Source organism: Diprion similis, chromosome 9 (genome assembly GCF_021155765.1).
Source record: "Diprion similis isolate iyDipSimi1 chromosome 9, iyDipSimi1.1, whole genome shotgun sequence".
Taxonomy (NCBI): domain Eukaryota; kingdom Metazoa; phylum Arthropoda; class Insecta; order Hymenoptera; family Diprionidae; genus Diprion; species Diprion similis.
Window position 1 is genome coordinate 1885300 of NC_060113.1, and position 27746 is coordinate 1913045.

The window sequence follows — 27746 nt, forward strand, 5'->3', positions numbered from 1 at the left end:
TGTTCTGCTTCACCAGTTTTTTTGTACAGAGTCCGAATTTAGCGAGTTTTCAAAGTCGTTTGGCTTTAAAATTTTGATACAAGACAAGAAATGACGAGAAATATTTCATGTCTGAGAAAAGCGTGACAAAAAACATGATCCAGAAGTTATAGATGATAATTTTACGCGTTCGGGTGGAACGAACGAATGGAAATAATTGAATCGAATAAAACATTGCGACGAAGTGAATCCTATCGATAAATCGAAAACCCGGGAAAGTCATCGAGACGCAGAAAGATGCAGGAAATTTGACAATTTGAACGAACGAATTTCTGATCTTCGGAACGATGCGGATATTTCCTACCGGCTGCTGCTGTTATTATTATTCACAAACGTGGATTTATAAAAGACCGGAGGTATGTTGGCAAAGAATTTCAAAGCAACCTTTGGACGAGTGCGATATAAATAATGTACAAACCTTTGAATTATAGAATTTGCACCCCTCATTTCAGGGCCGAAAAGTCCTTTTCTGGTTTCTGCAAAGTTCACGCTGTAATTAATAACCACCTGTATATTATAATGTTATACCTTTTTATCCACATCTTAATTTATAATCTCACGCTTAAGCGAGTAAAATTAGAAAATACGATTAATCGCGATAAAAAAATTCTTCCGATTTATGGACACACTGAGAAATGAAAGTTAAACAGCTGATTTAAATCGGGCACGCGGGGTTGAAATTCCGAAATTTGGAAAGTCCGATAGAGCCAAATTTCAATTTTCTACACTGACTCGTTGATCAAACCGCGCTGTATGAGAATATTTCAACTTTAGAAATTTTTTTCTATCGTAATTTAAATTTCCGGAATCTCCAGCCATCCAAAATTTTTTTGTTTCTTCAAAGTTTGATTTCTCAACTGCAAGTTTCGCTACCAAATAATTCGTAATTACGCTCTTTTCGAACTTTTGAAATTCGGAACAACAATCCCGTTTCTATAATAAATTTACAAAGGATAAAACATACGTTTAAAATTTTGTACTAATGTAAAATAAATATTTGTTCCAGACTTGCCTAATTGCGGTTCTGAATTCCCATTTCCATCAATATATATCGGAAGAAAGATATGGCTTAAAAAAAAAAAAAACTTCAACACCACGGAAACCGAGGAGAAATTTCATCATCATCATCATCATATCTGTGCATACTTGCATGACAATCAATAACGCTTGGTCTAAAAAACCGGTCCGATGCTCTCAGCGCAATTAACGAGGCTTATATCTTCTCGCGGTAAAACCACTGGCAGAAATTTAGCACGCGCGATGGTGAAATTAATTACTCAGAGCAACGTCGCGTTTCAGGATTAGACACGAAAGCCGAAGGAATTCTGCAGCAGTTATTCATATACGTATGTACATACCTAGCGTCGAAATGACGAAACCTTGACTGCTTTGCTCGGTTCTCTTTTTTTTTTATTTTGCAAATCGCAAATATTACGTCTGAATTTAAGTCCGGAAATGATCGAATAAATCGAGCTTTTCTTCACGACAACGTCGATGATTTATTTTTCAATCGAAAAATTCCACACTTCGGTATAGATAATAAAACAAAGTGTATCACGATCGTTTCTCGAGTCCATCATTTTCATTTTTTTTTTTTTTCCTACTCCATCTTATCTCATCCTCCAAACTTGTCGCCATTTCGGTTGCAGTGGCACTTTAAGCCACTTCTCACACTCACATGAACACTGCGCTGCTTTCTATTGTGCCGTTTCTCTCTCTTCTTTTTCTTTTTCTTCCTTTTTTTTTTTAGCCTCCATTTTTTGCCCCGACTTTAACCCTTGCAATGAAAATTCCTTTTCGAATTTCGAGAATATACCTATACTTTGACAAAATTTCTTACAATTAATTATAATTATGAGATAAGGGCAAGATTGATAATTTGCCAGAGGCATTAAATTTTTCCGACGCGAATTTAAATCCCGACGATCCTTCGTCTGTGAATAAAAGTGAAAAATGAGAAACAAATTAGCCGTTTCTCAGACGCCCCGGCACTTTTTTATTTCTTTCTCATTTTATTACCCTTTGCTCTTTGCTTAACATCCCAAGACGACCCTGGACGACGATGCGTCTCGAGGGTGGTTCTGCAGCCTGTTTTTCACCAACCACAAAAACACGAGGGTTTAATCCTTTTTTCCTCCATTTTCCCCATTTCTCAGATTCCCATAGTTTTCTTATTTTTTACTTGAAAATTGAGATTTTTCCTTTCTGTTTCAAATTTTCACCTTTTTCAATCAAGCTAAAAATCTGAATTAATTCAAACACCGTCATTTAATCATTATCTATAGATTTCAGGGGTCAGAAGTATCAACGTAAGAATCATTTCTGTCATTATTTTTTCCATCTATCTCACACCAGTGCAGTAAAAATCATCTAATAAGATCTGCTAAATTCTAAATTAATTTTTTGCATCGATCAGAATTCTGTCAACCAGAACGAAATAAATTCGCGGATACCGATATTCATCGGACAAACGGAGAGATTGAAGAAGGATCCTCCCAAGTTAAGCACCTAATGGAGAACGTTATGGGGATACATATATATTCGCGGTGTCGGTTTCCGGATGAGAATCACCGCCTGTACGCATGGGGATTCAATTAGCATAACAAACCAGGCAACTAACCATGTCGAGGTAGTCGAGAACAGAACACGTGACGGAGGATTGTGCAGCGGATGGCAATTAACCGGTGTAACTATAAATTAGGCTAATTTTCAGGTACGATTATATATACGATCCTCCCAACACGGGTCTTCTTGCAGGTGATAATGCGTGGACTTATGAATCACGTGATTAGATATGTGATTCAGATTTGGATCCCGTGACTTTATTAATGCATGGCTGTGCAGCGAAAACGCGAAATCATTAGGCTCGCTATAGATTATAGTTTTTGGTTTAGTTTTTTGCCTTCATAATTTTAATTATTCTTTTCTTTCTTCATTTGACTTCCATTTTACCGGTATTTATAATCAGTGCGCAGGATAGAAATATAAAAATAAAAACAACAATGACAGAAAAATTTATATCCAGATATTGTTATCCAATTCGAATTTCGATCTATGTATTCAGATTCGTGATTAACGATCCGAAAGTCCTCGGGTCACATGTTACTCGAAAATACAACGATTTTTTATTTCCAACCATAGTAATGAATCCGCCGAATTAAAAATTTTGGAAGTTTGACCTCCGATTTGTTAACGGTGACCAAAAAACCTCCGTCAACGAATTGGTATAAAAATCCGAGTATTAAAATTTTTTTACACTACTATATTGGACTTACTATTTTGAATTTCGTAAATCTTACCTCAGATTCGTGATCAGCGGCCCAAAAAACCTTTCGGTAGCAATTTTCATTCGAATCGGTTCATCCATTATCAGGATATAATCATTTTCATTCCATACTTAAGAATTTTGGTATTTAAGTAATTAAAAATGTAATTAACTGATCAGAGTCAAAAGTTCTAGTGAATTTCACTAGAAAAATCTAGCAAAAACTCAAATTCTCATTCTCGGAATGATTACAATAACTTCATTTCTTCTCTAAAAAAAGGGAAACGGAAAGTTAATAATGGAACTGCAAAACGTGGTTATATATGTCACGAGTTTTCAACCTCGACGTCAAATGAGAGAGTAAACGACTGGAAATTCGGTCTTCTTTCATCAAAGTTGCTCTTTTCTCGGAAGCTTTTTACGCCACCGAAGTATTCCCAGATCCCGCACCCAAGCAAATACTATTCAATCAAGACTTCACGGGCCAATTGAGATTCAAGGGATGAAATGCCCGACGCGGTTTTCGAGGCTTCCTCCAAACTCCCAGATAACTTCGGGTTGTATTCACTTGTGCCTATAATTTTAAAAAGAGAACAGAAAAGAAAAAAAAAAAACAGATTTCATCCAGTTTTTCATTTCCTTTTATTTATCACAATTTCGAATACTGGAAGTTTGGAAAATTTTTTCGTTCAAGGTATATATTTTCATTCGCGGTCGATCCTCCATCTCTGATTGCAATTGGATCAAGATCAAGATCAAGACGGTAAGGAAGGGTGGGACACAATGGTCACCCTCAAAAATTAGTCAAAACAATTTTTTTTTTTTTATATTTTACCAAATTAACGTGAATTTGATGCATTAACTTATTTTTAGGTCAATGTGAGGTATTCGGGGCATAATTTTTTTTACCTTTTTTGAGGGAGGGGGGGGGGGAGGGTCCGTCGTGCCTCAGAGAAAAATTTTTTTGTAGAGTTTTGTTCAAATTTCGGTGAGTTTATTCAAAGTAGAAAAAAAATAATAATTAATATGATGGTAAAAAGCAAAAAAAAAAATAGTAAAAAAGACCTAACATCCCCTAGATAATTCTGGCGAAATTAAAAATTGAGAGAAAAATTTAGTCGACTGGTTGAAATGCACAGCGTAGTCGAGATACGAGTAGGTACCTAAGCGGCAGGTTCATCCACGTAGGTGGGTGCGTTGGAAGTGCGATTGCGCAGACCTGCCCTGGCTGGAACCCCTGATTTTAGTCCTAGAAGCCCAGTCGCGTGAGCGCCAGCATCCCTGTATCACAGTTAGAAATTCCCTCATGAAATCGAAAGTGTTTAAAAGTGATTGAAAAAGTGATCGGAACCTACCCTCGCGGTCCTTATGAAATTAAACTCCAAAAACCATAGCGAACGCTGTTATTGGCCAGCCGTTTTTGCGAGTGAAAGTCGTGAAACTGAGAGACTTCGACAGGTTATCCAGTCGTAAGTAGTCACAATAAATAAGGCTAAATTTTCCAGTCAAAGAGAAAAACAATCCGCGATTTTCCAGGTGCATAAATATTTTTGGTGATGATAATAACGATTTTTTGGCTTTAATATTATATTATGTATATAAAATTGATTCGCACTGTGTGATTTTCTTTTGTTTCTATTATTCTTGCGATTCGTTGATCGTGAATAAAACGGCGAATATTTTCAACAGCGATAAGTTATATTTTAACGACTTTGGAAAATTTTAGAAAATATTCGCGTTAGTTAAAAATTTAAACAACACGGGAGAATATTGTGCGGTTTTTATTCAACCCCCGAATCAATCTTCGCCGCGACGTTTTTGCGGCAAAAATTCAAAAGCGGGAACTCGAACCGAGCTTCAACCCCCTTGGTGATTTGGAAAAAAATCGGAGAGCAAGTTTTAACGCGAAAACGCCTGAGTCGAGCGAAATCTTGACCTAAAGTTAGCAACAGGTAGTGCGGCGAGCTCGTCTTGCCGCGGTAGTTGAGACCTAGGTCTGAAATCTAGCTCGAAATTGCATACGTGCAATATGGGATTGCGAAGCTCCAGACGTTTGGCAATCGTCCAGAATGAAAACTTCACCGCGTAAGGTTAGGTTAAACGGATGCGGTGGTTTTGACGGGCAATATTTAAGGAGGGGATGAAATTGAGGCGTAAAATTTTTTCTCATCCCTTGTATAAATAATACACAAATTTTATACCGACCAAAATTTTTTCAACGAGACGATAAAGTGGTTGAAATAAAATAAATAAATAAACCAATAAATAATCGGCAGAATACGTTTGATCTTTGAATCCTTGGGATATTTATTTGTGTACCTTAATTTTCAAAGCGTCGAGGGGTTTGCGATAAGGGATAAAAAATAAAGACATCTTTCTCGAGGACGCAGGCATCGACTCTGTATATCTATGTACGTTCGACAAGGTATGCGAAGTGTGTTGAATAAAATATCAGAGGATCGTGTTACGCACGTCGTATAGACGAGAGCTTTTATACCTTTACCGATAACCCAGATCTCAGGAAAATTCCAAAAGGATGATGAGCCATCTTTCTTCTTTTCAAAAAAATAAAGCAGAAAAAAAACAGAAAAATTAGATATTTTCCTCGCCTTGAAACGATCCTGCAGCATGAGGATCGCGAAAATGATTTATGCCTGACAACTTTTTGAAGTAAACTTACTTCACACTCACGCGATACCCGAGCTGAATGTTTATGACGTTGATCTTATTCACCTCGTGGATGGGAAAAACAAATTTTTCAAACCTTTTTACGGAATATATCAGGTTACATCAACAACCTGCGGAACGTTTTTGCTGTAAAAATTGAATAGTACTTATAAATTATGTCTCGACGTTACCAAACAGCCACTTGACACTCGAACCGTTTCTTTATTGCCTTGTATATATATACCTGGCTTTCAATTCACAGGAGTGACTTTTATCTACCGGAAAAGACCGCGGTGGTAAAAATGTTGAGTATGCGACACGTACTTCGGTGCTTTCGAGCTTTCGGAAGACAAACCGAGGTAAAAACATTATTTTACACAGTTTTCGGATGCTTTCCTCCATCGTCTTTTTCAACGTTTCAGAGAAAAATGACACAGGGTATAATACTTGTATTTTTAAAATTTGACGGTGTTTGATCCTGGAGGAATAAAAATAAAGCGGAGGCGGATCCTCCCTCCGGCATCTCGTCATCTCGTCTCCTGCAGGCTTGGTTTCTGTCCGTGTAACGTTTCTTTGACAGGATTCATCTCAAAGAAGTAAAAGCAGGCGATGAGATGCACGAAGCTTGCGTATGACACGGTAATTTCTGAAACGACAAGCTGAGCTCTATATACACCATTGCCGGATGTATAATCATTCTTTAAGGGAAAATCTTCCTCGTGTATAAACTTTTGCTTGCGTCCGACTTATGATCTCAAAGATTCTCCCAAACTGTATATATAACGGATCATTCACACTTCGTCGACGCGAATGGCGTATAAAAACTTCTAAAAGCACGACAGAATTAAAGGAAGAAAAAGTTTTCCAAAAAGAATTGAAAAAATTCGTCCCTGGGATTACTCTCGAAAATATTCTATACGCTGTGTAAAAAACTATTATACGTGCTCGCCTCGACTATTCAACGCGATAATTATTCCCAAAGTTAGCATTATGAATAATTTTGTTCTAAAAAATTTTTCAACGCATTGAACGCGCTATTTTTTTTCATTTTCCCATTCTTTCTTTCTCGCAGCTTCGCCGCTGCATGGTCCGAGGGTTCTAGATAATTCCGTTTTCAAAGGGCCTGATCATCCAGACATAATAACTCAACAAACATAATCCATGACAAAAATATCATGAATGAAATTTAATTTAATGTAATTTCATGTTTTGTCATTTTCTGGTCACGTGTTATTTTTGCGCAGGTGTACATTTGTCATGGGTTATTTTTTTTTTTTTTTTTTTTTTGTCTAGGGCTGTTTTTGTTTGGGTTATTTTTGCCTTAGGTTATTTTTATTGTTAGTTTTTTTTTTTTTTTTTTTGTCAACATTGTTCTTGTCAAAGGTTATTTTTGTTTGGGATATTTTTGCTTTAGGTTATTTTCACAGTGATTTATTTTTTTTCACGTTATTCTTGTCATGGGTTATTTTTTTTTTTTGGGTATTTTTGTTCACGTTGTTCTTGTCATGTGAATTATTTTTTGTCTTAGATTATTTTTACCGTGAGTTATTTTTATTCGCGTTAATTTCGTCACGAATTCTTTTCCTTTTGGTTATTTTTGTCTCGTGTTATCTTTCGCGTGACTTATTGTTTTTTCAAGTTGTTATTATTATCATCGGTTATTTTTGTCACAGACTATTTTTGTTTCGCGCTACTTTTCTTCGGGTTGAATTTCTTCACGTTATTATAGTTTTGGGTTATTTTTGTCATGGGTTTCTTTATTTTTTTTTTTTTACGATTTATTCTCCTTCTCGGTTATTTTACTTTGGGTTATTTATGACGGTCTAGCTTTGTGTGTGTGTGTGTTATTTGTACACGAGTCATTAATGTCTCAGTCGCCGTTTTTGAGAACAACGGACATCAGGGGCGTAAAATGGGATTCGATTGAAGACTCTCGGCGTCCTTTTGTTCCTTCGGTGGTATTATGTGACTCCGAGCGACGTCTCTGTAGATTAGAGACCCGCGAGGCGTCGGCGTCGTTCTCTCTTACACACACACACACACACACACAGATACACGCACACACGATACAAAGGATGTATCGCAGCCATATTCCCTGTCCGTTTTGCCGGATTACATCCATCCCTTGAACAGCGAATAGCCAATAATTCCCCGGGCATTTTGAGATAGGCTGCGAGGATCGTGTCCCACCGGCAAGTATATTCTACTTGTTATCACGAATCGACACTCGCCCTGGGCAGTGCAGTCAGTGGTCACTTTGAATATGGTTTATACGCCACCCCGAAACTGCCGAGTAAACAATGAAACTTCCCTTAACGTTCCGTCCTTAGTCGGAGAAATCTGGAAGATCAGAGAAGTCTGATTTTTATCTAGTCTTATCAAATTCTCCGATAAGCCAGATCGGTTTTTTTTTCTTTTTTTTTTTTTAATAAAGCATTTTCGAATCTGCTCGCTTCGATCCTATCCTAATATCGGACAATCCGAGAATAATAAACTTACGGGGATGCAAGGGTTCGAAATTTTCTCCAAGATGGTGACCGGAACTGGCAAATAATTTTCTCAAAATACTCGATAATTCCTAAATTTCTGAAAATTGATCGCTAGAAACGTCGGGATAAAAATGAATGTAAAAAAATTGTCTACGAACGAGAACATCGTTTTGGATTAGAATAACATGAACTGGTCATAAAAATGTTGAGAACTAACTACTGTGAAAAAAAATGGAATCGTTGCTTATTTTCATTTCTCGCAAAACTTAAAGCTTCGCAATTTAATCGGTTTCTTCGTTCTGATTAAAAAAAAAAAATCCGGTAAAACTGTAATGTTTCCGGGGCATAATTGAAATCTGATCAGAAATCTTGCAACCATTTTCGACTGTCGAAATACGATTGTAGATTATTATTTGTATTTCAGAGACGAGGTATCTCATGAAATGAAATGAAATTTCACGACTGATTTTAATTTACCCACTTTCTTCGTATTTTCGTACATTATAGCTTATTTTTTTTCGGTTAATGAATCCGCGCGTCTTGGACTTCAACTTTTATCTTTCTTGTTATTAATAATTATGCACGGTTTACGGTTAAGAAAAATGCCTTGCCTTAATTGGAAGTAGGAAATTGACGTAAACAATTAATTGCCTGACTGTTTCAAGAGAATTGCATATAGTTACAGTTTTCGAGTGATGCAGAAGCTCGGGAAAAGCTCTGCGGGAATTAACGCCGGCAACTCTGCAGACGAGATATTCGTACCACTTTGCTGTTGAGTGTCTGGTTCGTCTCCAGCCTCCTAATGGTGCCAGTCGCCACTCCTTTCATTTTCAATCGTGAAAATGGTATTGACGTTTGAAAACGAGCCAATTAAGAATGAATCGAGTTCACAATCCAAACAACAAACCATCCAATCGCGAAGAATTACGAAACAAAGGTTCAAAAGTTGCGCTTCGAGTTAATCGAGCAAAAATTTTACCCGGTAAAAGATATTATAAAGTTAAATCTGATTGATGAAAATTTCTTCGATCCGGCGAAGATATTGAACTATTGAATTTTAATTGTAAACATCTCGAAGAATCTGTTCGATGCCAATAAAAAATAACTCTTTATTTACAAAAGATTTTTCCTTCCGCTCGTGAATCGATGAAAAAAAAAAAAAAAAAAAAATCAATCCGTGAATGATTTATAATTTATAAATGTTAATGTTTGTATAATATTGTTGTCCAAAATCTAGCCCCGACGATTTCTGTAGAGTTCATTGATGAATAAATTGAACTCAGTAATGGAACCTGTCAGGGAATATAAATTTATTTATGAAAAAAATGATTGAATAATGTGATTTTCATTTCGTTTTAATTTTTCCCTTCGTATAACGAATGCTTTTATGGTCAAATCCAATGAAATTATGCATCGTCTTGTTTACGCGATGACTCGAAGAATCGTTTGTGAGATTCGTTTTTTCCGGGTGATTTGCACCTTCGTTTCCTCGCTTATACCTACGTACTCATGGAATACACCATAACCCACCATAGGATAGGATTAAGAGCTGATATTGGCGGTGCAATATCGCGTTTCATCCGGGTTCCATTCTCTCTTGGCAGGTTGACAAAGTGATGGTTTCAGTGTTCGCAAAGAGGGCGGAGAACGAAGGGGATGAAAGTATATATTCTCTGGTCCTGGAGCGGCTAGAAAACTCGGCTGAAGCACCGCCAGAGATAGGCGTTTATATGCTTCTCTAACGGTTTTCCAATGGCTACTATATACATTTCATTCGCAGTTTTAGATAAGCGAAGACCCCGCCGTTTCATGATTCTTCTGCTCTTATCAAAACGAGGAATAAAACAAGAAAAAAAAAAAAAAAAAAAAAAATAAAAAAAAATGGAAAAAGCCATGCAAAAGTTCTGGGAAATGTCAGATTGGATAGAATACACGGTAATTTGTTCGCTTTCGTAAGCAAAGCTTGCATGATCGTTATACATGAGCTGATCCTGCAATATCGGTTTAAAACAAATATACATATATGCATAGATATATATATTTTGATTAACGATAATGGAGATATTAACGTTAATTACAATGTTGCAGATATTCAACCACCAAAGTAATTGTTGGTAACACACGTACATAGAATTCGATTGCAATTGAGAAATTTAAACCCCTGGTTTCCTCCCTGCTTTGTTTGCATAGCTGGGGGCGGAATTGCAGTTCGGAATTTGGAAAGTTCCGAAAGTGGCTAATTCCGAATTATTTGGTGGTGAAACGTGAAGTAGAGAGAGAAACAACAAAGTTTCGAATGGCCGGAAACACGATGGTACAAAGTTCGGAAATGCGAGATTTCAAAAATTCAAGCTCCGATAAAGGAAAATTCTGAAAAATAAAGTTTCGATTTAGTAAACTTCCGAAAGTTAAAATATTCTAGCACGGTGTAGAAAATCAGAAAAACCGAAAAACAGAATGACCAGGTAAAAATATCGGAAATCAAAAACATCAAAAGATCAAATTGATGAAATTTGACAAAGCAAGAAATTCACAGAACTGAAAATCTTCGATCACTCGGAATTTCGATACATCAGATTTAAAAATTTTCGCACTTTTGGAACTTTGATATTTCGTCAAAATTTGATTTCTCTACTTAAAGTTTCGCGACGAAAATATCCGGAATTTGGTACCTTCGGAACTTATCAAATTCGGAATGTCAATCCCACTCCAATATCTGGTATCATAAAAAATGATCCCCTTCCCTTTGTCGACACTAAATTTCCGCAGCCTTCCATCATTCGCGTATTTCTCTCATACACTCTGGATCACTTTTCACAACGTCGAAAACTAAGAACCGAATTTTCGGGGGTTGAATGACGCTTTTTGCCGCCGGAACTTGAAACCCTTTTAGATCCACTCTTTCAAAAAGGCATCCGCTTAATACCGCCATTAAACCTCAGGTCTCCCTCGTCATCATCAATGAGAATTTTTCGAAAATACCACCGCATTTTATTCGATATTGAATTTTTTAGAAGAAATTTTCTACCTTAATCGCGATCGCCACGGTAGTGGATTCAAAAAAATTTTCATTTTGCCAAATGTTATAATATGATAAATAATTCACCCCATTCCCAATATATTTCATCCTGAATAATCATCCCCGAGAATTTCACGTATCAGCTGATGACGTAATTCCGATTTAAGTTAACGGCTGCGACTTTGCTCCAGGAAATTACCGAGCGTTACACTGAATCTGGTGAGATAATAAAATCAGCGCGTTTTTCCGAATCACCGTGGGAAAAATCCCCCCAAAGTGATTAATTTCCTTTCTCGTTATTACTCACCTATATTTATATACACGAGTTGCTTTTCCGTCTGGAAATATACTTTTTCGCGTTAATCAGATTCTCCTAATTACCAGCGAAATTAATGGATCGAGAAAAAAGCTCGGATGATATATTCGCGTACATTTTATTCGACTCCTGCGCGTTTAAATGGCAAAAATGGCGAGTATTTCGCAAAAAATATGAAAAACGAAGCAAAATGGATTGTAAAAAAATTATGCAACGTGTAAGTGTAACATGTATTGTAATAATGCAAGTTATGTCGCAGGGATTACCTTATGGGGTAATAAATGAAGCGGAAAGTCTTGGTGCAGTAAACATACGGAAATCCATTTATTCCGCGACATCTTTTCCTGTGCCGATGCTTCTGCAAACGTATTTTATTCCGTGCAATATATCTCGTCGTTTACGAGCCTGCACATCGCATATCCGGTCGAGTGAGCCGTAAGTTTGTTGTGACTTTCCCACAGAGCGAATAGAAAGAATAGCATAAGGCTGAAATAAGACGTGTACTTAGGTATGGATTCGTATTTTGCTGCATGCCAAGAAGAGGGGGGAAAAGAAAAGGAAAAAAAAATTATACAACCATCGATGAAACCCACCGACGAGATGTTTTTGCAGATAATTATACAACGCTGGTGTAGAACTTGGGTTGATTTCCTTAGGGATTTATGCGAATTCATTTCCATGTGGGTTAAAAATGAGAGGAAGAAAAAAAAAATAAACAATTTTTTTTTTTTTTTTTTGTCGTTTTGTGAATCGAGGGTCGTAATATTCTCGAAGACATTTTTTTTCACTTCCCCACTCACTCGCAACCTCGCTCTTCTTCTTTTATTTTTTTATTCCCGAAGAAATCCATTTAGGTAATGGCTCCTCGGTGGTGGGTTTCGAAACCAATGCCGAGAGCGAAGATTCCTTGTGAAAAGGACCTCGGACCAAATCGCGCGTCGCCCTCACGTGTATTAAAAAGAAACTAGGAGAAAATAATCAACGCGAATTGACCACAATGCTTGAATCTTTGCAACAGCAGAGGACAAAACAGAGTTCATAAATTTCTTTTTCACAATCGTTTGCCTCTCTTTCTTTGTACCTTTCATTCTCAAATTGATATTACTCTTACTCACGAAAAGGTCTCCTCCTCTCTGTGCTTTGTACTGAAATCCGACTAAATTCCTTCGACGTTGCAGAAAATTTTTACACTTGAAGGATCCGGTATTGCGAGGACATCCAGGAGGTCAGTGTCGACTTGATGGAACCCAATAATGCTCCATTCTCAGATTTTATATCGCATTCCCGAGCTATTTTCATTCGCACGACGTTAATTACAACGGATTGACCTTTGATTCGATCTTCCAAGCTTGGAAACCAGGAAATACATGCACTTCCAGCCCACGACAGGTGACCTTTGAACTCGGAGGCCAAAGTAAGACAGACAGGGTGAATGTATTTTCGATGAGTATCGGGGTGGGTGGTGGGTGTCAAAGTGCATTCGGAGAAAATATCGTATCTCTATTTTGAAATAGAAAATGTCACGGATGATGGGTTGATACTCTTTGATGTGGTGGTGGTGGTTCTTTTCCATTTCGTATCGGAGTGCAGTTCCGCAGATTCTGTTGTACCAACATAGATTTTATTTGTTTCTTAGTGAATTTTTCACATCCCTTATATCTCGACTAGAAATTTTTCTCGGTTCCCATTTTCCCGATTTCATTACCTTCACTTTCCATACGGATTTTCATTTCATGTAATATAATTGAAAATGAATGCGACTGAAATTTGTCAATGAACATATCTTAAGAGTCGTAGCCTGTTCTTTGGTTCTACCGTATGCTTGAAAATCGAATTCCCCGAGATGATGGAGTACATTTTAAAGGTACAAAGTAGCTGGTCACGTTCTGTATTGACTAGGAACTCGTCGCTTGTACGATATAATAAAAGCAGAAAATCGTAATCCGATTTCGTCGGATGATCGTTTTTAGAAACGCACTTAAGTTTTAAAAAAGACAAACTTAGACGAGATATTTTAACGGGATTTATTTTACAAGACATTTTTTTTCAACCCAATTATCATTCAATTTGAGTATTTTATTAGGTCATAAATTTGGCAGACTGAGAGATAAGCGGATACGAGAGATTCGCACACAATTTCGGCAAACACATGTCTGCGCATATAATAAACGCACATGTGTCGAATAAAATTCAATATTCAGCCAGTTGAATTATGTTTCTTCACGCGTGGATCGCCTCTATCTCTATAGCCATTTATATTAAACATAACCAGGTCCTCGGAGGTCAGATTACATCCGACCTTTCTCATTCGAGAAAACGAATTCCGGGATCAGGATAATCCACGAGGCTCAACCTCAATGTTCCGGTGAAACATCCGACTCCCAAGTTCGAAGACGTCGAGTCACTTTCATAGATAGATTAAGAAAATAAGCTTGTGAAGATTTCCCGAAGTCTTCGATCACTGACTTCGTCCAGTGATACAAAATCTTAAACGAGTTTTTAGATTTGGAAGATAATTAAAACGGCTTTACATGGGTTCACGAAACCGAAGCTGATTCCATAGAAAGACGGGACGACTTCAGACCATTTCGTGTATTCGAAAGTCTTTGAATCGTGACTTTAAATCAGGATTCCATGAGAACCCAACCCGCCTTTTTTTTTCTTTTTTAACCAGAAATGGTGAGGGTCAGACGTTGATCTGGTTCGAATGGAACTCCCCATATTGCTTCAAGATCTATATTAATTCAAAGCTTTGACATCCATATTGATTTCCTCCTTTCACGTCTGAGATCATAGCGAACGCGTGTAGAATCGTGAGTGGATGATGATTGGTGGGTATAAACTGAGGTCAGGTGATTTCCAGGCCAAGTCACGTCGTTCGAAACAGTTCGAGTCTCGACCGGGTTTCAGGGTATTGAAATTTCCGGCAGCCTCTGCGGTTCCGGAAACGCGTGGGTTTATAATACCGAACAACGCTATATATACCATCGGTGTCTGCGGAGTTCCTTTGCACACGCACTTCTGGGCGCCAACTGAAGCACGAAGCTCCAACCCTTGCGCAGCCTGTTTCCGTGCACTGGTAACCCGTCGTTATCGTATTCAATTATAACAACCAACAAGAGAAGAGCACCGCGAGCTGAAATTGTACTACTTATTAACCCCCCCCCCCCCCCCCCCCTCCCAGAGAGATATCACAGAAATGGAAAGAGAATTTCTGACTGTACAATAATAATAATAATAATAATAATAATAATAATAAGCGGACTTTGCGCCGATTAAACGAGCTGGGGTTGAAGGACGTGAATATATTATTAGACTTTTGTACAGTGTTCCGAGGGTTAATTTAACGGCTTCGAAATCCCATCTCCGAAACTGATTATTCAAAGTCTTTTTCGAGCTCCTGGAAGATAAAGATAAAGATGTCACTTGATCGATAAAAATTATTCTCATCGATGAATGAATCAGAGATTTTTCTCGTTCTCTTTACTTTCGTCGCTCGTCTCGGGATCTACGGAAGAGCCTGCAGGACCCGAGTTAGTTCGGAATTCCCTGGCGATCATTTTAGCCACGAAGGAAGCTCTTGAATCGAGTGGCAGATAAATAAGAATCGTCAGGATATCACGGCTATTCTTTTCGAAAGTAAAAATATTTCTGTATATATATGTATACAGGCATATTCGCAATGTTTATCACACCCAGCTCGACACCCCGTGAAATTTATTTGTAACCACGAGTAGATGTACCAGCGAGAAACACTTCTCGTGTATAACGATGAAAATTGGATTCATTAGGGTGTCGCAAAAAAACCGACTATTTTTTTTTTTTTTTTTTTTCCAGTCTCGTGTGACAAAATGTTAGTTTTTGATGTTTTAAGAGCCCACTCCAAAAGACAGTTCAAAACAAATTTTTTAAGAGGTCGCTCCACATTTTTTAAAACGTCAGAAATCGTCAAAAATCGATTTAAAAAAAAAAAAAAAAAAATTTCTCGTTACGGTGTAATTTTATAGACAAAAAAAAAATATGTTTCCGAAAGTTTCAGTTCAAAATTTGAATTTTGAAATGTCGCTCATAATTTTTTTTCAATTTTTTGGTGCATTTCTTTAGATCTTTTCGAGCGACCTTTTAATATTCATATTAAAATTTCATAAATTTTTTTTTCTTCAATTTAGTAAGAAAGAATCGATAACAATACACCACGACATGAATTAAAAATCAAACGAAACACTGAAAATATAATTTTTTTGATATGATTTTTTGACATTTTAAAAAATTTGCAGCGACCTCATAAATTGTTATTTTTTTTTTGAGCTGTCCTTTGGATTGGGCTCTCAAAACATCAAAAACTAACATTTTGTCACACGAGACTCGAAAAAAAAAAAAAGACGGTTTTTTGCGCCACCCTAATATACATATATATAGAGAGAGGAAAGAAAAAAGGGAGAGCAAAAGTAAATTGCAGGGAAACGACGGCCGAAAATCGGGAAACGAAAGCGAATTTGATGAAACAAATTGAGATTCTGAACTCGGGGGAATTCGATTCGACCAATTTAATCAGCTTCTTTTTCTGCGGGTTTAGTTTCAATCACTGGTTGAGCCGCGGTGCCTCAAACATCTCGAATATCCGGTACCTCGAGGTCTCTTTGTTCCAGAAAACCGAGGTTTTGCACACCTTGATGCCAACCACCCAACAACGAAGGTCTTTGGCCCTTTCGAAGGGGGCGTTAACGATCTATCGGCGAAGGGTCTGAACACTTCGGGGTAATTTGAAGAATGGTCGAAAGCCAAGGCGAGACTCTGAGGCAAACAGGGCTAATGGCAACGGGGAGCGAACTCGAGCGACATCATGCAAATGCTTCCCTACGCAGCTTCAGTGCCCACCTTTTCATCTCCCCCAACCCCCAGTCACGATTTCCTCTATTTACCCTGCACCCTTTCGCAGCCACTGGCAAAAGGAGCGCCGAAGTCGCGAAGATAAGATACCTACTCGCGAAAAGAAACCAGAGTGGATGACGTGCGTTATGGTATTTGTGCGAAATTGGCGAGGCGAATTAACGCCGACTAATTATAATTAACGCGGTAGGAATTCACACTCGTTCTTTCATCACTTCGGGGAAAATGCTTCTAATTATGCATTAATTGCAGCAGCGCTGGTGCACAGCGAGATTTGCAGATTTTACTTCATACCGAAGCAGCCGCGAGTGCAAATTTTCTACATGTTTAAAATCCCGCAATTTTTTCGCGAGAAATTGAAGAAAATTTTTTCGGACGGTTTCGATTTCGCAAAAACTTTATTTAATGTATATTTATATTAGTTATACTTTAATTATAATCGTTTATGATAAGCTGAATTAAAATCGAATAATTTCACCCGATATTTTCAGGTCAAGTTGGGGTTTTTCTGCTAGCCAGCGCCATGCATGGATATAATAATAATAATAATAATAATGTTTGGAGGTACCGTTTTTCCCAGCTTTTGTTTCCACGGCCAACGGAAGGCCGCATGTTCTTAGCTCACAGCTGCGCATTGTTTTCTTGCAAAATCCGCTGCAGCGGCAGCTGGATTCCGAAATTTCTGAGAAATCGTGACGAGCGCGGGTGTAAAGTGCATGTAAAACAAAGCCAGCGAATGAGATAATTGCCTTGGTGCTTGGCTGCGTATAAAACACATATTTCGTTTGTTATAGTTATTCAAAAATGGTATGATTTAAACATTCTTTTTAGGGGTGTACCCAACTGATGAGCAAAAAAAAAGGGTTTTTCAAGAATTTTTTTAATAAGTCTTAACTCTAAATATTAAAAAAAAATTTTTATTGATTTTAAACAGTTTTTATACACGAAAATCGTAGTTGAAAGTCAGTCTGAAAAAAAGTAGGTCTGCGGTGTTGATGATTTCTGGAAGATGGTTAACGTAAAACCAAAAAATCGAACGGTTTTAGATTCAGCATGTTAATGGCCTTGGAATGAATCATAAGATTTTTGATATTTGCAAAATTGACAAAATGGCGGGCATTTTTTAAAAAAGGTGAAAACGACCGCGTTTTTCTACCGTTTTTTGCAAAAAAAATTAACTTAAAATCAAAATTTCAAAAAAAACGTGTGGTTCATTCCAAGGCCATTAACATGCTGCATTTAAGTAATATAAAAAGTGATTAAAATCGATGAAAAAAAAAAAATTTCTGTTACTCAAAAGTGTATTTATCAAGCCTTTCAAAGCTTACATCAATATTGACAGTTAAAACTTCTTGAGAAAACTCTTTTTTTTTGTTACCCTCAGTTGGATCGCGTTCAATATGATATTGTACAGTAAATTACGCAAAACTAATTTTCATTCAGCATCCAGAACCATCTTTTCCGTTTACGGTGAAAATTATAAACATAATCGAATTAAACCTCACGTCAACTACATGCGGAAATTTATCCAGCATTATAGAAAAGCGCGCCGATGAAGAGACGTGAAAAATCGCTCTATAAACGCGCGTGAATTTATTCGATCTTATTCCTCGCTATTGTTTATCGGTGCGGAAAATCTTCTGTCAAGGGTTAAGATATACATCGTCTTGAACATACGTCGCGTGCTAGCTGAGCCGTCGATAAGTGTCGGCGCGTTTGATCGTCGCGTATCTCAAGAGCGTCGCGACGCCTCGAAAAATATCTCTCAAGTTCCCAGCATCGCGAATTGCATCTAGACGTCCGGATACACGGCGAAGTATTTGCTCAGGGTAAGGCTAGGTGCATTATTCACCCCCACGCAAACCGAGAAAAATACGTATAGATTTCCACCCCAGTATTCGTCGGACCGTAATTTTCCCTTCACTCTGCAATCGCGAGAAGAAAAGATGTAATCAAACTGGAAAACGTCATTTTCTTCTCTCATAGCAAAAGGGGCGATAAATTTTTTCTCCACAGATAACGCGTTTCAAACCTCCTTCTCTGGCGATATAATAATCATAATAATAATAACGATCCTCTTCTCTCGAGCATCGAGCACATCGCCAAGTACGATCGTTATTATTAACGCGAACGCGTTAATAATAACGCAATAATACACTACACCGAAAATCAAATAATATATTCGCTTCCTCGCACCTTAGTTTCAATGATCACTTGACCTTCCTTCAATTAGTCGGAGCTCCGAGGGCTGCGAGTTCGGGGCAAATCAGCGTTCGGAACGGGAAAGCACAAAGGCGAAAGCTCTATCAAAGCTGCCTGAGAACTAAGCTCCGAATCGTCTATACAGTTTGGATATTGAACAATTTAATGGCAGAGAGGAAATTTAATGGGGTAAAAATACGCAGAACTTTTTATAACGACGTTGGATGTTCGGTGAACATTTTGGATTTATTATACTTGGACGTAGTTTTTTTTAGAGGACGCTAACCAAATATCTGCTCAACATTTTCGGCCAGGCCTCGTTAGTGTTTATAATAAAAAGTTCCGAGGTTTATCTGTATAATTGTGGAAACTCCCAGCAGATTTGGACCACAACGTGTGAATAGAGCGCGCGAACAGCCGGAAGTTATCAGGGTTGGAAGCCAGCGTAACGGAAATACGCGTTGGCAACAACGTGAGGGAAATTTATTCGCGACTAGCCGAGAGGCGGACTACTCTTTCAAAAATTTATAAGATGACGATTCGCGGTGAGAGAAGAAACAAAGCGTGGATTATTAATTTTTTAACGCTGCGTTTTCACCGACCGAATATTCTCGTTTTTTTTTTTTTTTTTTTTTACTTTTCTTCTTTCTTTTTTGATTTAGATATTTGATTCCTACCGAGATTTTATTTATTACAGCGAAATCCTGTATCATCTGAATTATAATTGAAAGTTTAAATTCTCAGGAGAGAAAAAAAAGTTTGAACAACAACGGCAATAATCCTGAAATATTTACATATACACATATATCTATGCATATTATGTATAGATTTAATATAATCCTCCAGCTCGGAATTCAAGTTTCAAGGATGTGCTTCAGACTTGCCGTGCAACCGGGATTAAAGTTTCAGCCCTTATACAAGTGTATAAAATGAGAATCGACTCATTCAGACTCGCTGCAGGCTCACTTAACGGAGTTTTTCCCTACCTCGGGAAAATCACATACGCACTTTTCATTTTTTTTTTTTTTTTTTCGCTACGTAATATATTCTCTGTTCTTTTCCTTTTCATTTAGTTTCTTTCGTTTGGTTTTTTTTTATCTTTAAATGAAAAAAAAAAAAAAAAAATTTTACGCACTTTCTAGCCTTAAAAAAATTTCCAACCCTCGACCCGCGGATGAAATAAAAATGAAAGCACCTGCCGGATGGTATTTAACGAACTGGTTGAGGCTGACTTTTTGCCACGCGTTTTATATGTCGACGTCATCGGTAATCGAGTCGCGGATTTTCGTTGTTACCCTCGAAAATGACAAATAAATTTATTGGACCACGAATTCCATTCTGGATGGATTCTCTTCCTCTCGAACACGCCTGGAAATCCCCGGTCTTGACGGCTTTCACCACCCTTGGAAACGGAACAATTTTTTCCGATTCTTTGGAAAAAACTTCTCTGTATTCACGGATGTAGATTTTTCAGGGGTTCCGAATATCGTTTTTGTGAAAAAAAGTGAAAAATCATATTAAAATAGAAATTCATATTTTTCATAGCTATGTCACGCCTGTTTCGCATTTTATTTTTGGGGGTGAAAACTTGTGGCGTATGTAACAGGGGGTTAAAAAAATCGCAATTGTTGTCCGGCGGATAGGTAAAAACGAGAAACACACCCTCGACGTATTGGAAAACGCGTCGAACGTTGGTTGAACTGGGATTGAGATTGCATATGTACACCTAGCGAAATATTTCAATTCATGTCTGCAGCGTATCCGCGGGCTCAAAATGATTACTACAGTGCTGCATGGTATTAATATTTTCCCGCCTCTATCGAAACGAAGTCCATCGAGGTACGAAGGCGGGAATAAAAACTGAACTTCTCCACCAAAGATGCACGAGTTTATTACTTTTTTAATTTCAGATCCTTACACGGTTGAAAACTTTTCATCGATGTTTATACGAACTGGGCGAAATAAGCTTGACCGAGTTTTTATGACGCGATAGAGGGAAAAGAAACCGCCGACAGAATTGCACCCTTCAAAGTTCTACTTTTATTCAATGAAGACTCTCGCCGTTTTATATTACTTCAAGGCAATACTTGGTCGTGAAACGGAACTGCAGTTGTCTGTATGAAAAAGGACGAAAATCTTTCGCGGTCGAAGAAAACGGAAACGGAAACGGTTTTAAGAATGTCAGAAGATAGACTGACAGAAACGGCGAACAGTCTGAAATGTTTGCTTTTAGTTACAGTAGAACTTTAGACGCGTTGAAGCGCGTGGGGATGGAGAATATAAAGAACTTCTTAAACAGCCCCTGAATTTTACCTTTATTTTTACGTGTCTACCGGAATTCATTTTTTGGTAATATTTTATGCTGCGATGAGAGCTGCGATGATACGTAGCATTGAAAGAATACCCAAACCAAGATCTTTAAATAAATGAAAAGCACTGAGTTTCGTTCAACCAATCTTCTCAAAAATAATCAACGCGAATTCTCAATTAAATATACAATTTCTTGCAACTTTTTCATAAAGCCACTTCTGCATACGGATTCCGATACCGATATTTTACCGACATTTTTAGCCGCTTCACAGCTCAGACACAAACCCTTTTTTCGTGTGGAAGTTACCTCCACAATGGTCAACTTTATCGATGATATCGACGATCGATAAAGCTCAGCTCAGACACAAACCCTTTTTTCAGTTTGAAGTTACCTCCACACTGGTCAACTTTATCGATGATACCGACAAACTTATCGATGATCGATAAAATTGACCAGTCGCGGGGGATAACCTTTTCCCGAAAAAAGGGTTTGCGTCTGAGCTGTGATCTGGCTAAGAATGTCGGTAAAACGTCGGTATCGAAATCTGTACATAGAAACGACATTTCTGCGAGTAGAGAGAGTATTTATTCGCAGACGGTTCGTAGCCTTCCCTGAAAAGTGGAAACGGTGTGTACAGCAAGAGCAGGCTACAGGTGGTCCCGGGCAGATCAATAGCCTCGTCTGTCTCCGTGAACTCGCGAACTCTGCGTGTGTTTCACGGGCGAATAAACAACTTGACACCGGAGTGAACTAAACGCACCCTCCTCCTAAATCCCGTCATTATCTAGACCACGAGGGCCTCGAAAGTTTGCCGCGTCGGAGAATTTCTTCGGCAACCCCAAACGCGCGAAAATTCCCCGCAGGAATGAATCCCCCCCCCCATTTTAATTTTACAGAGAGTGTAAAAAAGCGAATTAACAATTGTCGATTTCACGGTTTCGAGCTTGATGTTGTAATGCAAAGTTCAGAGTTACATGGACAGTTTGTCAACATTTGCACGCTAATCTTTGGCTTGCTGTTAAATCAAGTCTACAACCTCGCCCACTTTTTATTGGAGTTTCAAAGTTCGCAAGGTGCGGGATGTAATTAAATCCTCACCCCCTTAACACCCGAGCCAAGTTGTATTCCTGCGGAGTTCCTTGACGAAAATTCAATATCCTCCGAGGCTCGATTCGCTTTCATATACTTTTCAGAATAAGAGCCTGTTTTTTCAGGATTCCGAACGACTTTTCCCCGGCAGAAAAAGATTTCGCCCGCAAATTTCTTACCAATATCAATAAATAGGAGACCGGAGATCGTAGATTCGAATTCGCAAAGTAAACCCAACTCGAACTTCTCGAACCTCAATCGTATGTTTTTCGGGAAATGAAACCAAGCCTCGCATGACGCGATAAAAATCTTTTAAAGCAGAGTAAGAAATAAGTTTAAGGAAATTTTCAGTCCCAGTATTCCTTCCGAGAAACAATTTCAATCTATCTGCATGCAAAATGCGAATTCATACATTCCAATTGCAGAGCTGCAAACCAGCGCATGCAGCTTGTTTTTGAATTGCAAAATGTTATCTAGCTGCATTCTGAAATTTTTAACCATACCAGCTCTTGGAATGTGTTGTAATTCACTGCTTTCAACGTTTTTCCCTCTTAATATAATAGTTGCTAATTATTCTTCCACGAAGTAGCGGAGTTGAAATTCCGAGAGTGCAAAGTTCCGAAATGGCAAAATGCCGAATGTGCGAAAATGAGAGTATTTAAAAATCCGAAACATCGATCTTACATTTTGGAACTTTGAACCACCAGGTTTCCGACGATTAGAAACTTTGTTGTTTCTCCAAAGTTTGATTTCTGTACTACAAGTTTCGCCAGCAAATAATTCGGAATTAGGCACTTCCGGAACTTTTCAGATTCGTAACTCCAGCCCCGTTTGTCCACATAAAACCCTAATGAAATTCCTGATAAATACACTACAGGCTCAAATTGAGAGCTGATTTCGTTTTACTTTTTTTTTTTATTTTTATACCCGCAAAATCAACCGGATTTTCTTCCACTTGTAATCCTAACAGTTGAACCCAATTTTCCGCCGCGCAATCACGCAGAAATTTGCGCCATTGGCAGGTGCAGTTGGCCACGGATTTTCCGGCTTAGGGGATGGTTTGCTGGATGTAAACGCGGAAGGGAGGATCGAGTAATCGGCTTACGAACGAGCCTCCAGAACTCCAAGTGCTGAACTCCTGTTTATTGTTTATTACTTGAGCGAAGAGGTAAGAGATGATGCTAAAGTTGCCTCGAGCTGCAGACGCTCCGGGGGGTTGAAGCCCAACTTTCAGCCGCGAATGAAATAAGTTTTTCGATGTGTTTCCCCGACTATATATATGTTTTCCCTCGTAACTTTTAACACCGTGTTATTACACCAACGAATTTTACTTGCTGCACCTGCGAGGATCTTTATTATTATTTGTCAAACCCAATTTCGTGAGCATCGTCACCAATTTTCATACCTATGTAATTAATTTTTTCACATTCTTTCTAGTTTCATAGACAGAAAAAAAAAAAAAAAAAAAAAAAAAAAAAAAAAAAAAAAAAAAAAAAAAAAAAAAAAAATTTTGGAAAATTACTTTAAAAAAACCACCATGCAGTTTTCCAAGTCGCAATATTTCTCCTCTGTTCTATTTTACTACCGCATATGATAACACCCAGGCACTTTTCCCGTTTCAAAATTGCATAATTTCAAAATATCTGTGTAATAAATTTACCCTCTTGGGTACAAAGCGGCCATCAAGCTGGTACTGAGTGACTACGAAGAGTATTTCGTTTATTCAAATTAACCGTACGGGGGGTTGAAAATTCTTATAATAATTCTTGCTCTGCGCAGTTTCGTGCTTTTTTCAAAATCGCGAAAGGCGATAAATCGCACATCTATAGTTGCAGATAGTAATTTACTACAGACGTGGCACGTATATGGCGATAATTCACTGGTCAGTGAAGTCGTAAATATGAATTATTATCGGCTCGAGTTGCGGTCAGCTGTTGTGTGGCTTGCACAGGGTATATGGACTTCGCGTATTAATTTCAACTGCGAATATCACCGGAAAGCAACGCGTTTCGAATTTATAACTCTGACAATGAACTGCCCGCCTCCAAATATCCACTGTTTTTGTTATACCAATAATAACCAGGTAATCGAGAAAATTGACAGTATAATGAAATCATATCGGTATCCCCAGGTAATCTTCGTTTCCTGCAGGATTTAAAATTAATATCAAATATTATAAACCACCGGCTCACGCTACCTGCTTTGCATATCAGAGCCGTTCAATTAGACCGCTTGGATTGTAAACGTACAAAATTAAACGCGATTGAAAAAAAGATTTATCATTTATTTGTGGCTGTACAAGGATATAATTTTATTAAAATATAATAAAATTGATAAGAAAGAAAAAAATTTTCGCTTTAGTAAATTGACGAAAAGAGATGCTAAAATTCGCAAACTATTACAAATTTCTGAACAAATTTTTTTTATCGAATTTCCGTAAACTTTTCGCAGAAAAAAAAAAAAAAAAAAAAAATCGAATAAAAGAAAAAAATTGTAACAAGAATCGGAATTCGTTTGTTCTGAATTTGACCACCTTTCGAATGAAAGTGTAAAATCGATATTTCGAACATCGGGTGTATGGCAATTCACATGGAAAAGCAGCCGGAGGCAGTTGCGTAAGTTAAGGGCATTAGGTGTAAGACTTGTGTAGCCACAAACTTGTGCCGATAAATCAATTTCCGGAGGGGGGGGGGGGGGGGGAGGGGGGGGCGAAACCAGCTCAGCAGTAAGAAACTTGCCACAAAGCAAGCCCTTAATGCATGAACAACCCATACAAACAAGGAATAAACCATATTCAGCCTCCTGCCTCGGAGCTTTTAGCCCCTCGGTTCCCTCAGGCGCGGCTTCAGCCGAGCTTTGCCAACTCGTGTATACATATATATTATTTCCGTGGAGTGGGAACGGATTCCTGAGGGTATCGATATAATTTGTGCACAGCCGTATGTTTTATATGCACGCGCTGTACCAAGGGGACAAAATAACCTCATAAATTTTTCAAAAACACTTTTGTATGGAGGTAGAAACAGGAATTTCCCATATCTGGCAGACATATGCGAGTCGCAATCTCGACGAGCTTTTTGATCTAAAATTTTCAATCAGAAAATGAAAACAAAAAAAATGTAATAACAGTTTTGCAAATGTGGGACGTATCATTATTCGACCTTTTTTTTTTTCTCTTTCTATGTGAAAAAATTCATTTCAGACGTAAAATGAAGAACGATCTTTCGGACAAGGTGAGCGTGTGAATAAAAAATCACGATTGGATAACTAAATCCTATCAATTAAATTCACAAGTTTTTATTTCATCATCTGAAAAAAAAAAAAATTCCTTGAATAAAATTATAAAATAGATTATGCAAGATTTGTCTGAAAGTTTTTTGAATTTTGATGTTGTACGTTAAATTTGGTTTACTGAAAATTGCAGTATTTTTACAATTAAAAAAGAAAAAAAAGATAGAGGGAGAGAGAGAAACTATCGTTGTAAGATTTGTAACAAAGTAAGAGAATAACAAACGAAACAAAAATAATTTGTATAATACAAGTTGAGAGAAAAAGATTGATCCGCGAAAGTTTTACTCGGTATACCTACTTTCCCGTCCAGTAACTTGAAATGACTTCTCTTTCCGGCCGAAAAGTAGTAACCATCAGTAACGGCTGGAACACTTTCCTAATCACAAGATTAAAGATTTTAGTAGGGTGTTGCGGTAATATTTTCGGATTACGATTGGATTGCGATAATGTTTATTGCAATTTTTATTTCGCTTGGTAGAGTGTGGAACAGGTATACATGTATATGTATAGAAGGGAACGAAACGTAGTTGAGGGTATGGCGGAGGCTGTAGAATAACAAATTTCGACAAGCTATAGTAGAAACCACGCGGTATTATCTCAGCGGCGCGAATCCGTCGGGAGCCGGAGGAAAAGAAGGAGAAAACGGATGCGAAGAAAGCCTAAGTATACCGAGCCTCGTGCTTTTGTACCTTCTTGGAGCGTGAAAGTCGGTGTGTGGAGGCGAGAGATTAGGGAAAACATTTTCTGGTTCCGGCGCTCGGTTTCTGAATATTTCATCCCTGAACGTGGGGTGAAACTGACCCAGTAACAGGTTCTCTTTTTAATTTTTCTAAGCAAACATTCGCCCTCGTGCATGGCTTTCAGCAGCATACCAAAATCTCTCTCTCTTTCTCTCTCTCTATCTATCTTTCTTTCCCTTCCTGTGCAGACCAAAAACCTCAGACAGGGTTTCCTGTAAGAGCTTAACGACGGATAAATACTTGTCCAACTTTTCAAAAATACCGAGAGAACTGTCAATATTGCAGATTTTGCACGTGCGAAAAACTCCACGGAGCGATGGAGAATTTCTTAAGGATCAGGTTGATTGAGCTACGAAGATTTTTTTCTTCTGAAAGTAAGAGAATGGAAAATACTGAAATTGCATGATGAAAATCTTGGTTTCAAATAATATCAACATTTTTTTTTTTAATATTTGTTATAGTTATTCGATTTCACTCTATAACGAAAACTCATTTTAAGGTGTTGTAAAATTAAATATTCAATCGTGAGAGAATAATGAAATAAATTTTTCCACTGAATTTGTATGAAGAAAATAGTGTTTTGAATAAAATAAGTTTTCGCGGATCGAATATACTACAATTTTATCAACTTATTGGAACGATTAGTAACGAAGCATCGATATCAAAGATTTTTTTTTCCAAGAAGTGTTGACCGTGTGAAGCGTATCGATTTTCGGCAAACCAACCTTCCTAAATCAAGTTACACCGCCTATACAGGACAAAAGAATTCCGTTTGCATGGTGAAATAGAAATTGAATAATTTGTGGAGTAGCTGTGCGCTGATTTTCTGCAATTTTATTTCCTTCCGCAAGAAGAGAGGGGAGGGGGGGGGGGGGGCGAGAGTCCGTAAATCACGTGCGTTCATGGGTAAAGGGAATGGAAAAATTGGTTCTCGCTCTGAAAAAGAAACAGCTCGGTCTTGAGATTGAGAGCCGGGTATTCGAATTGCCCTCAGTCTCGTCTTCGTTGTGTGAATGGACGCGATAACTTTCGGTAGTTTACGGCCTGCAACAGCCCGCGATTTTCTGCTATTACACCCCATTGTTAGAGGGTGTTTTATACATTTAATATGACTAGATACAATTTCGCGGGTCGAAGTTACCGCTGTACACGCGTATTGATCCTCGATATTGCGGTGGAAAAGTTTCCGATATTGCTTTCTTTCCCTTGAAATGTTTCACGTATTAACCCCGCGAGACAGAGGGATGAGAAGAAAACTTTTTTGTCATCAAAGTTTATATGATGCTGCCTAGAGAGCAGAAGTACAAGTAGGCACAACCGGCTGTAAGAATGGTTAAAAATAATCGATTATTTTATCCCGATTAATCGAGTATCATCAATTATTTTTAAAACGCCGTATAATATTAATTTATGTTATTAAAGTATTAA

The 27746-nt window shown here is 37.9% G+C and overlaps 1 long non-coding RNA gene across 1 annotated transcript in view; it reads left to right on the plus strand.

The window, feature by feature from the left end:
* Positions 1-4674: 4674 nt before the first annotated feature.
* Positions 4675-27746, plus strand: part of LOC124410348 — a 37599-nt gene continuing 14527 nt past the window's right edge. Inside the window, exon 1 of the long non-coding RNA XR_006929597.1 lies at positions 4675-4773. This is a non-coding gene — a long non-coding RNA (uncharacterized LOC124410348). The remainder of the gene's footprint in view (positions 4774-27746) is intronic.